We start from the raw sequence: 11569 nt of genomic DNA on the forward strand, positions 1-11569 counted from the left end.
AGTCACCGCACCTAGTGCTCCGATTACCACGGGGACCACCGTTACCTTCACCCTCCACATCCTCTCGAGCTCTTCTCTGAGCCCTTGGTATTTCTCCAGCTTCTCGTGTTCCTTCTTCCTGATATTGCTGTCATTCGGAACCGCTACATCGATCACTACGGCCGTCTTCTTCTGTTTGTCTACCACCACTATGTCCGGTTGGTTAGCCACCACCATTTTGTCCGTCTGTATCTGGAAGTCCCACAGGATCTTAGCTCGGTCATTCTCCACCACCCTTGGGGGCATCTCCCATTTTGACCTCGGGACTTCTAGGTTATACTCGGCACAGATGTTCCTGTACACTATGCCGGCCACTTGGTTATGGCGTTCCATGTATGCCTTGCCTGCTAGCATCTTGCACCCTGCTGTTATGTGCTGGATTGTCTCTGGGGCATCTTTACACAGCCTGCACCTGGGGTCTTGCCTGGTGTGATAGACCCCAGCCTCTATGGATCTTGTACTCAGAGCTTGTTCTTGTGCTGCCATGATTAGTGCCTCTGTGCTGTCTTTCAGTCCAGCTTTGTCCAGCCACTGGTAGGATTTCTGGATATCAGCCACCTCCTCTATCTGCCGGTGGTACATACCGTGCAGGGGCCTGTCCTTCCATGATGGTTCCTCGTTTCCCTCCTCTTTCTTGGGTTTCTGCTGCCTGAGGTATTCACTGAGCACTCGGTCAGTTGGGGCCATCTTCCCAATGTATTCTTGGATGTTCCTTGTCTCATCCTGGACTGTGGTGCTGACACTCACCAGTCCCCGGCCCCCTTCCTTCCACTTAGCGTATAGCCTCAGGGTGCTGGACTTGGGGTGAAACCCTCCATGCATGGTAAGGAGCTTTCTTGTCTTTATGTCAGTGGCTTCTATCTCCTCCTTTGGCCAGCCTATTACCCCAGCAGGGTACCTGATCACGGGCAGGGCGTATGTGTTGATGGCCCGGATCTTGTTGTTACCATTCAGCTGACTCCTCAGGACTTGCCTGACCCTCTGCAGGTACTTGGTGGTTGCAGCCTTTCTAGCGGCCTCTTCATGGTTCCCATTTGCCTGCGGGATCCCCAGGTACTTGTAACTGTCCTCTATGTCTGCAATGTTGCCTTCTGGTAGTTCAATCCCCTCAGTTCTGACTACCTTCCCTCTCTTTGTTACCATCCGACTACACTTCTCCAGTCCGAACGACATTCCAATGTCATTGCTGTATAGCCTGGTAGTGTGGATCAGTGAATCGATGTCTCGTTCACTCTTGGCATACAGCTTGATGTCATCCATGTACAGGAGGTGGCTGACAACTGCTCCGTTCCGTAGTCGGTATCCGTAGCCAGTCTTGTTAATGATCTCACTGAGGGGGTTCAGGCCTATGCAGAACAGCAGTGGGGACAGAGCATCTCCTTGGTAGATCCCGCACTTGATGGTAACTTGTGCTATGGGCTTGGAGTTGGCCTCTAGTGTTGTACGCCACATCCCCATTGAGTTCCTGATGAAGGCTCTTAGGGTCCCATTGATCTTGTACAATTCTAGGCATTCCAGTATCCAGCTGTGGGGCATTGAGTCATAGGCCTTCTTGTAATCAATCCAGGCAGTGCACAGGTTGGTCAGTCTGGTCTTGCAGTCTCGGCTGATTGTTCTGTCTACCAGTAGCTGGTGTTTTGCACCTCTGGTATTCTTGCCAATTCCTTTCTGTGTCCCGCTCATGTATTGACCCATGTGCCTGTTCATCTTAGCCGATATGATGCCTGACAGGAGCTTCCATGTAGTACTGAGGCAGGTTATTGGTCGGTAGTTGGAGGGGACCGGTCCCTTCTTGGGGTCCTTGGGGATCAGGACCGTCCGGCCTTCAGTTAGCCATTCCGGGTGTCTCTCGTTAACTAGCAGCTGGTTCATTTGTGCAGTCAGCTTCTTCAGCCAGTAGGCGTGAACCATGTCGGGCCCTGGTGCTGTCCAACTCTTCATACTGGAGACCCTTTCTTGGATATCTGCCACTGTGATGGTTACTGGACCCTGTTCAGGGAGGTCGCTGTGGTCTGCCCTCAGATCCACTAGCCACTGAGCATTGCCGTTATGGGTTGCATCCTTCTCCCATATGCTCTTCCAGTATTGCTCCGTCTCCAGCCTTGGTGGTGCTGTTCTCTTATTGTTCCCTTGCCACTGAGAGTACACCTTTGCTGGTTCTGTGGAGAACAGCTGGTTTATTCTCCTGCCTTCTATCTCTCTGGTGTACCTCCTCAAGCGGCTGGCCAAGGCTGTGAGTCTTTGCTTGGCAGTTTCCAAGGCCTCAGGTATGGACAGCTTGCTGTATTTCTTAGGCACCTTATTTGTCGCACCTTTCTGCAACTCTGTTAGTTGGCTAACCTCCCTCTGTGCTACTTTGATCTTGCCCTCTAGCCTCCTTCTCCATGGAGGGTACTGCCCCTTGTGGCTGTTCAACTTGTAGCCAAGCATCTCACTGATCACTGCTGCCGTATTGTAGATCAGCTTGTTAGTGTCGGTAATCGTGGTTGTAGGTATTGCCCGTAGTGCTGCATTAACATCATCTAGCAGACCTTCTGAGGGTACTTCACGTAATCTTGGTAACCGGCTACGGGGGATCCAGGTTTCAAGCTTGGCCATGATCCTATTTTTCAGGTCAGTTCCTCTCGCACTCAACGATCCTCAACGATATTCATGTAGCCCCTTCCGCCGGGGTTACTTGCGTAGTAGCATTCCAACAACGCCCTGTTTTTGTCCCTTGCCCACCGATGCCTTCTTGTTCCAGTAGCCCACTTTTCGTCAGGGTGCCCTGGTTCCTCAACACCTGACGCGGACCTTGTTGATCCGGGCGACGTCCGAGCCGGCATGCCTTCATATTTATCTGTCTCGCTCATGTCTGCGGTAGGCTTGCTTAGCATAGGGGGTCTAGCCTTAGGACCCTTACTGGATACAGACGCCCCAGGCAGGAATCGAACTTGCGATCCTCTGTTCCAAAGGCGTGTAGTTTAACCACTACGCTATCCAGCTGCCCACTACGCTATCCAGCTGCATATATATATATATACATATATATATATATATATGCTACTTCCGGTGCGGAAAAACTCCTGTGGGGAGTATTGTTTCCGGTGTCCTTTTCACGCCCATAAATGATCTATGAACTATGAAACATGAGCTATGTAGCAGACACATGGGCTATGGAGACAACTCTGGGAGCAGATTGTGGCCCACGCAGGGGAGGACAGTGGCACTGGAACACAGAGAGAGAAATTGAATTGATGGTGGCAATTTGGTCAGATAATGTCACGGTCGGACGGTCCTCCCCGGACGACCTGCTTGTTTATTTGTGATGTGTGTGCGCCTTCCTCTCTTTCTCTCTTCCTCCCTATTCTGCGGATCGGGCTATGCCTAGGGGCGGCGTCTCCGAGAGAGCGAGAAAGACCGACCTCTGACCCGGAAGAGTAACCTTCAGCTCCAGCTGCCGCTAATCATTCCTCACTACACGGAGGTATTTAACGGTGTGTCCAGACGGCAGTCGACGCTGGATTGTACTCGGAGCTCGGTAGATAAGTGTGCTCGTGATCTTATGACCCGCATAGCAAGGCAAGCCTTCTTATCCGCTGTTGTGTTTGCTCGTCTCTCAGGTGGAGAAGTACGGGACGGAGGAGTGGAGAAAAGGGATTCACTGGTGTTTTCGGGGGGAGGAATTCACACGGAAGGAGTGCACACTCGCCTTCACCACTTTTGAGATTTAGAGAAAGGACATTGTTGGATATCTCACTGTTTGAAGACTGTATTTCAAGCACTGTAAATAAATGCACTGTCGGCTTCAACCCAGAGCTCCGCACCTGAATCCATACCGCTCATTAGCCCTGACAGATAAGAAGACTAAATAACAGCAAGTGTCTTACAGGTTTTTCAGGTGGAGGCTGAAGGGAAGACAGTCAAAGTGGTCCGGGTAAGTGTCCAGAAGCCAAGGTCCAGAGGGAGTGTTTTCTGTGAATCCTTTGAGCAGTGGCAGGGAGGCACGCAGGGGAATTACCAAACAGATGAGCAGGGGAATTACCAAACATGTCACATGAAGATGTGACATGAGTGCTTTCACATAACTTATTTGATCCACAACTACAGGATCACAGAGCACCTGTTTAAACATCACATCAACGGGGAGCCTCGGGATGCGGCCAAACATGAGCTGAAATGGGGCAAAACCCGTGGTCTCATGCACAGTTGCATTATAGGCAAATGTCAGACTCTGTATTTGTTGAGGCCACTTGTTCTTTTCTCTGAGGGGCAAGGACCTAAGCATGTGTCCTATTAAACCTCTCAGTCCCTCCATTGCCCATGGGATGGTATGCCGTAGTATGGGATTTGGAGACCCCTGAGAACTTGAGCAGTTCTGCCAAGAGCTCACTTTCAAAATTTGCCCCCTGATCGGAGTGAATCCGCTCAGGAAACCCATACACACAGAAAACGTGGTCCCATAGTTTCTTAGCCACCTGCTTTGCAGTCTGGTTTGTGCAAGGGAAGGCATGGGCTAGCTTAGTGAAATGATCTGTAAGGACAAGAACATCTACTGAGCGTTGCTTACTATCCTCCGCACTCCAAAAATCCAAACACACCAACTCCATAGGGGCGGAGGTTCTGATGCTCTCAAGTGGGGCTCGAGCAGAGGGTTCTGATGTTTTGGCCAGGATGCATCTTTGACAGCATTTGACATACTCTTTTATATCAGACTCCATCTTCGGACAAAAGAACCGTTGTCTTGCCAGATATAAAGTCTTCGCTTGCCCCTGATGACCTGCAATATCATGGACACCATTCAATGCCTTTGCTCTGAGACTGTCAGGCAAAACAAACTGATGTCTCCTTTGTTTACTCAGGGGGTCCTTTGTGATCCGATAGAGAACTCCATTTTGGATCCTAAGCCTTTCCCACTGTTTAAATAACACCATGGCTTTCGCATCAAATCCTGCTCTTTCACGCCTGGAAGGTTGCCTTCTCCTTGTGACAAATGGTAAGATCTTTGAAATACTGGGATCAAGTTCCTGGCTATGCTGGAGTTCCTCTAGTGTGGACACAGGAAATGACTCCTGTCCTGGTAACACTAGGTCCTGAACAGACTGGAACAGTTCCACAGCCCTTGTTTCAGCAGCCAGATCCCACTCACTGTGAAAATCCAGGATTGCCTTAACATCCATAGCATCACACCCAGGCTGAGACGAGGGCGGCCACAGTCCTGTGGTGTGGAAAGGTGGTGTGGAAAGGTGGTGTGGAAAGGTGGTGTGGAAAGGTGGTGTGTCCACGCGTTGACCTTGGACCTTCAACCGGAATGCATTTTGTATTCCCTCAGAACTGACACTCTCAGATTCAGCAAGGAGGTGACTGTACTGCTCTGTGATCAGCCTATGGCTGACTGTTGTTGCAAAGGGGTCTCTGCTGAGGGCATCAGCTACGACGTTTTTGGTGCCAGGTATGTGCTTCAGATCAAATGTGTAAGGAGCAAGCTTGGACACCCAACGCTGCTCACAAGCATCAAGCTTTGGTTTTGTCATGATGTAGGTGAGAGGGTTGTTATCTGTCCACACTGTAAAGGGATGACCTCTTAGCCAGTGACTGAACTTCTCACACACACTCCATTTCAATGCCAAAAACTCTAGCCTGTGGGCTGGGTACTTTTTCTGTGAATTGCTCAGGGTCTTACTTGCAAAAGCAATTGGACGAACTTTCTGCTGTCCAGCTGGTATTTGTGACAATACAGCACCGAGCCCATCTAATGACGCATCAATGGACAATATCAAAGGCAAAGAAAAGTCTGGATGTGTAAGGACTACACAATTCAACAGCTTCTCTTTCAGATTAGACAGAGCTGCGTCACATTCATCTGTCCAGTCAGAGGGCTTCAGCTTTCTGTATACACCAGCATTGGTGCCTGTTTTAACTCTCCCTCTCCTCTTTTGTCCAGCAGTGAGGGCAAACAAAGGCTTGGCCATAGAGGAGCAGCTAGGGATGAAATGCTGATAGTAGAATATCATCCCCAGGAATGACTTAATCCTCTTAACTGACGGGGTGCAGCCATCATCCTCCATCAATTCAGCCTTTGTCATCTTTGCTATGACCTCAACCTTTGCTGGGTCCACAGCCACTCCATTGCCATCTATAATGTGGCCTAAAAACTTGACTGATGACCTCATTAAGTGGCATTTCTTAGGACTTCGTTTGAGGTTATGGATGCGCAAGCGCTGAAACACAGTCTCTAGCTGCTCCAAGGCCTCCTCTTCTGTCCGAGCAAATACAAGCAGATCGTCGAGATAGCACAGCAGACTACTGAAGTTCAGATCCCCAAAAATACTGAGCATCATTCGCATGAATGAGGCGGGGCTGTTACAGAGTCCTTGGGGCATTCTGTTGTACTCGAACAATCCCATTGGGGTTGTAAATGCTGTGTATTTCTTGTCTTCCTCTGCCATAGGGATGTTATAAAATCCCGAGGTCAGATCCATGGTGCTGAAGTAGGTATTTCCACCCAATTCAGCAAGGCAGTCAGATTGGTGTGGCAGTGGGTGTGCATTTTTGAGGGTCCTTGCATTCAGCCATCTGAAATCAGTGCAGATTCTCAAACTACCATCCTTTTTCCACACTAACACCAGTGGAGAGGCATACTCGCTCACGGACCTTCTGATGATTTCCTGTTCTTCCATTTCAGACAAAACTTGTCGCAGCTTTTGATAATGTGCTGGAGGGACTCGGCGGTAAGGAAGGCGGAATGGCCTCTCATCAGTGAGCCTGATGCGGTGTACAAAGCCTTCGGCCTTGCCACAGTCATATGCATGCTTGGAGAAAATGTCATTGTACTTCTCAAGCATTTTAACCAATTTCTCCTTCCCCCCTTTACCAACATGGCACAGGCCAATATCAATTTCACTGCATCTTTGCACCTGTTTTAGTCTCTGTTTAAGATCAGCGAGGTGGGAATCACCCTTCTCTTCCTCCTGCACAGATTTCTGGGGTTGACAGGTGCCCTGGAAAACTTCAAAATCCTCAACAGCAACACAAGGGGACACGTCAGCCAACTTACTGTTTCTTTTCAGGGTGACTGGTTTATCCAACAGGTTAGTGACCTTCATGGGAACCCACCTATCACCCCATAATGGCGTTATGATGCGGCCAACCATGATGTTACGTGGCATGGACTTTGATGAAGTGGCTTCAACAATCACTGTGCTGCCTGGTGACATAGAAACATTACTCGGCAGCTTGCCCCAGACTAGATGCTCTTGTCTTGCTAACAAGGTGACTGACTGCTGAAGCTTGACTGTACCGATCTTGTCTGGGAGTTCTTCACCTCTCCATCGGGATGAATTAGCCATGAGGTCAAGAAACTGCTCACACTCTGGGGGACAACCGCCACCTGACACAAGGCGCCAATAGTCATCGGTTATTTTCAACTGGTGCATGAGAAACCGGATGACATTTGTGCCAATGATTATATCATCACGTTGACCTGGCACTACAAGGATGGGAACAATACAGGTCTCTCCAATACAGTTTCATTTCAACTTCATACATGCATTTGGGCTTGGTAAGTGTGCCACCACAGCCTACTAGCACTATTTCTTGAGGCAGGGGAGTGGGTTCTGGCAGTGTATTCTCACTCAGTATACTCTGTTCTGCTTGCTCACTGAGTGTGCACGCCATGGAACCAGAGTCAAGCATACCCTGCGTGTGGTGTCTGTTATTAATGCTGACAGAAGTGTAAAACAGTTTGTCAAACGGGCCAACTCTCTGTGTGTTTTGTACTACCACCTTAACACCATCTGGTGCGGCTGCACATGCTTTAATGTAATGCTTTTCAACATCATCACTGCCGAGGGTTTCAACATCTGTGCCCACACATCCCCTCACCAAATGCGGGCCAGCTAGTTTAAAGACTGGGTGTCATGAGGTTGGGAGGTAGGGTGCCTTTGAATAGATGAGCGACGAGGGCAGTTTCTCTTAATATGGTTTGGCTCAAAGCATGCAAGGCATAGGTGTTTCTGCCTACAATGCACAAGGGTAGAATGTTCAGGGGACTGGCATGCTCGACAACATCTGTGTCGGGCCTGACCTGGAGGAAGCTGCTTGTCTGCAACCTGGTTATTCTGCGACAAAGCATGGTCAAAAAGGCTGATTAGTAATTTTAGGCAACTGTCATTAGGGGCCTTTACTGTCTCATTTGATCCCGCCTGCACCTGTGTTTTTCCCGGGTGCATTGATGTCGCTGGACCATCAGCTGCAGGGGTCTGGGTGTTAGCTTTAACTGGTGTGAGACACTTAGACCTGGGGAGCATACGCTCTTTCATCTCAAGCTGGTACCGATTCACATGCTCCTGAATCTCACTGGCCGTCCACTTATCTGGTGCTTTGAACTTGAAAACAGCAGCAAGGGTGGGATCAGGGCAGTACTTCACAAACATCATGGCTGCCTCCTGGCAGGGATCCTCCATGTGCCGTCCGAGCCTCTTCAGGCTTTCCTCGGCTGCATCAACTGCCTTATTCAGTCTGACCCAATATTCTACAGGAGTTTCTCCTGGCACTGGAACTGTGCTGTAGAAATCGGCCATAGGGATACACGAATATGTCATGTCACTGAAATGTTGCCTCAGTATGTCATATATAACATTTGGATTCTCACAAGGTTTTAACGATGGGTTAAGAGTTAGAGTTATTAGAGTTATTCTTACAATGTCCTTAGCTTTGCCCATCAACTTGAACATTATTTCTTGGTACTGTTCCTGAAGGGGTGTTGCTCGCTTCTTGACATACATTCTCATCAGCTCCTCCCACTCACAGACTGTATGTTTATCCGACCCATCTCCTCTGAAGACTGGAGGCTCTCTCACATCTGACTGCAGGACTAGCTTTGCCCCAGTCAGGTTAAGGTAAGTGGGCTCGCTGGGTGGCTGGCTTACACTGCTCTGAGCTTGTGCTGCCCCGTCATCCCTTTCCCCACATTCCTTTTTCAACTGATCCCTAATGGTCTGCCCCACCTGTTGAGCTATATGTGTTATCAGGTCATTTAATGCTGGGTCTGCTGTGGCTGAAGGGTCTGAGAATGAGTTACCTTTACCACTACTGGAAGATGTGCAACCAAGTATGCGAGTGGAACAGAAAGCTGGGGAGCCTGCACTACGAACAGGTGTACTAGGCAACCCCTCAATTACCCTCCCTCTTCCCATGGCAAAGCTGAACCCATCACTTGAAACTTTTTCATCATCCATTGTTATAACATATGTACAATGCAAACAGCAGAATTAAATTTACCTTGTAAACAACAGTCCAAAAACAAAGGTGCAAGTGTTTCCTCGAACGCTTGGGATTTGTGTTCAAAGCTTACATTACATTGTCCATTACAGCAACCTCTGGTGACCAAACTGATGTTGATCGCGTCTCCACGAACCACGAGCAAGTCTGAAGTGGTGTGGATCCGCGTCACGGCACCACTGTAGCCGGTCTGGCCTTAAACTCTTATTGCCGTCAGTTCTCTGCGTTGTGTTGTGCGAATGACCAGAGGAGTCAGCTCTCACTTTGCCAGCTGGGTGGATTTATTCTCCCAGAACTCTCCTCAGCAGGGCCTCTACGCGACTGAGGTGCAACATCACAACAAATCAAATTACCAAATAATACTGCTAAAATGTATTTATATTCATATATAACAAACAAAAATGCACTGCATCGTGAACATATAGTGACAATTACCTCATCAACAAAATTATACTTTAGGGAGACTTCATTTACCAGTGGCAATTTTACATATTTACAGTAAGTTGAAACAGTGAACATGTATCACAAACAAACAGAAGATATAACCAGTTCACATGACACAAAAATAAAAGAGGGAGCTCACATACCTGTTTAAAATAAAACAAAACAGTACAGCAACTTCACTTTACTGGACATCTTCATGAACACCTTCAAGGGAGAGAGAAGGATAGCGGACCACATGAGAAGCCACGTGCATGCTCCTATGCTCTCATCTGAGATTGGCTAACTAGCATGTTACAATAAAGTGCTGTACTTGGCAGAGAAACAATAATTCACACTAGAATATCAAACAGAACTGTGAGACAAAATGCACAAAGGGAACGAGCAGTGTTTGAATTACTTTTTAGTTACTTTAACTGTGTTTATTTGCTCTGTAACTGAGAACACTAGCTTACGCTCACCTCTCCTCAGTGGGGCCTCTACGCGACTGAGGAAACTGGCGCGCAGCTACAGGAAGTGACTTCGTGGGAAGTCAAAGGTCACACAAACAAAATAAAAGCTCCCAAAATATAAATGCAGAAAATAAACATATATAAATAAACACATATGCATAACCAATACTGACAAAGCAAGATAACACTGCAGGATGGATCTTTGGTGAAATATAAATTATTTTTTAATACACCCGTTACAAGTGGAAGGGGGTCTTTTTTTATGTTATTTTTCTTTGAGGCCCTGGAAGTCAGGGGCAATGCAAGTCATCCTTTCCCCTACAAAAACAAACCCTGCACCCATTGAAGTTTTCCATGGCAACTCATTCTAGTTTTGACAGATTGTACTGGTGACTGGTGGGTAGACTGGCACTGAGAAGGAGTTCTATGGTGCAGTCATGGAATGGTGGAAGTGACAGGGCTTTACTGTTATTGAAAACCTCTTGGATGGAGGTCATGATAAATAGCGGCCACCCCTGAACCCTGAACCATGAACAGATGATGAAGAAAGGCAGTGTCTCTCTATGGTTACCGTTAGCACTGGCCAGAAAAGGGCAATCCAGGGGCAGGAGAGGTATATTTAACTGACTAGCCAGATACAAATCAAGGGGTTATGTTTACAGCCTGAATCAATTCAATTCAATTCAATTCAATTCAATTTTATTTATATAGCGCCAAATCACAACAAAAGTCGCCTCAAGGCGCTTCATAGATACAGAGAAAAACCCAACAATCATATGACCCCCTATGAGCAAGCACTTTGGCGACAGTGGGAAGGAAAAACTCCCTTTTAACAGGAAGAAACCTCCGGCAGAACCAGGCTCAGGGAGGGGCGGCCATCTGCTGCGACCGGTTGGGGTGAGAGAAGGAAGACAGGATAAAGACATGCTGTGGAAGAGAGACAGAGGTTAATAACAGATATGATTCAATGCAGAGAGGTCTATTAATACATAGTGAGTGAGAAAGGTGACTGGAAAGGAAAAACTCAATGCATCATGGGAATCCCCCGGCAGCCTACATCTATTGCAGCATAACAAAGGGAGGATTCAGGGTCACCTGGTCCAGCCCTAACTATATGCTTTAGAAAAAAGGAAAGTTTTAAGCCTAATCTTAAAAGTAGAGATAGTGTCTGTCTCCCGAATCCAAACTGGAAGCTGGTTCCACAGAAGAGGGGCCTGAAAACTGAAGGCTCTCCCTCCCATTCTACTTTTAAATACTCTAGGAACAACAAGTAGGCCTGCAGAGCGAGAGCGGAGCGCTCTAATAGGGTGATATGGTACTACAAGGTCATTAAGATAAGATGGGGCCTGATTATTTAAGACCTTGTATGTGAGGAG

At 47.9% G+C, this 11569-nt stretch overlaps 1 long non-coding RNA gene across 1 annotated transcript; it reads left to right on the forward strand.

Moving 5' to 3' along the window:
• The first annotated feature begins 3411 nt into the window (after positions 1–3411).
• On the forward strand, positions 3412–8135 carry LOC309703730. The gene is made up of 3 exons (XR_014275995.1): positions 3412–3559; positions 3642–4211; positions 7970–8135. It is a non-coding gene; the product is annotated as an uncharacterized lncRNA (long non-coding RNA).
• Positions 8136–11569: the final 3434 nt, after the last annotated feature.

The sequence above is a fragment of the Aulonocara stuartgranti genome, assembly GCF_965226115.1.
Source record: "Aulonocara stuartgranti genome assembly, chromosome: 3".
NCBI lineage: Eukaryota > Metazoa > Chordata > Actinopteri > Cichliformes > Cichlidae > Aulonocara > Aulonocara stuartgranti.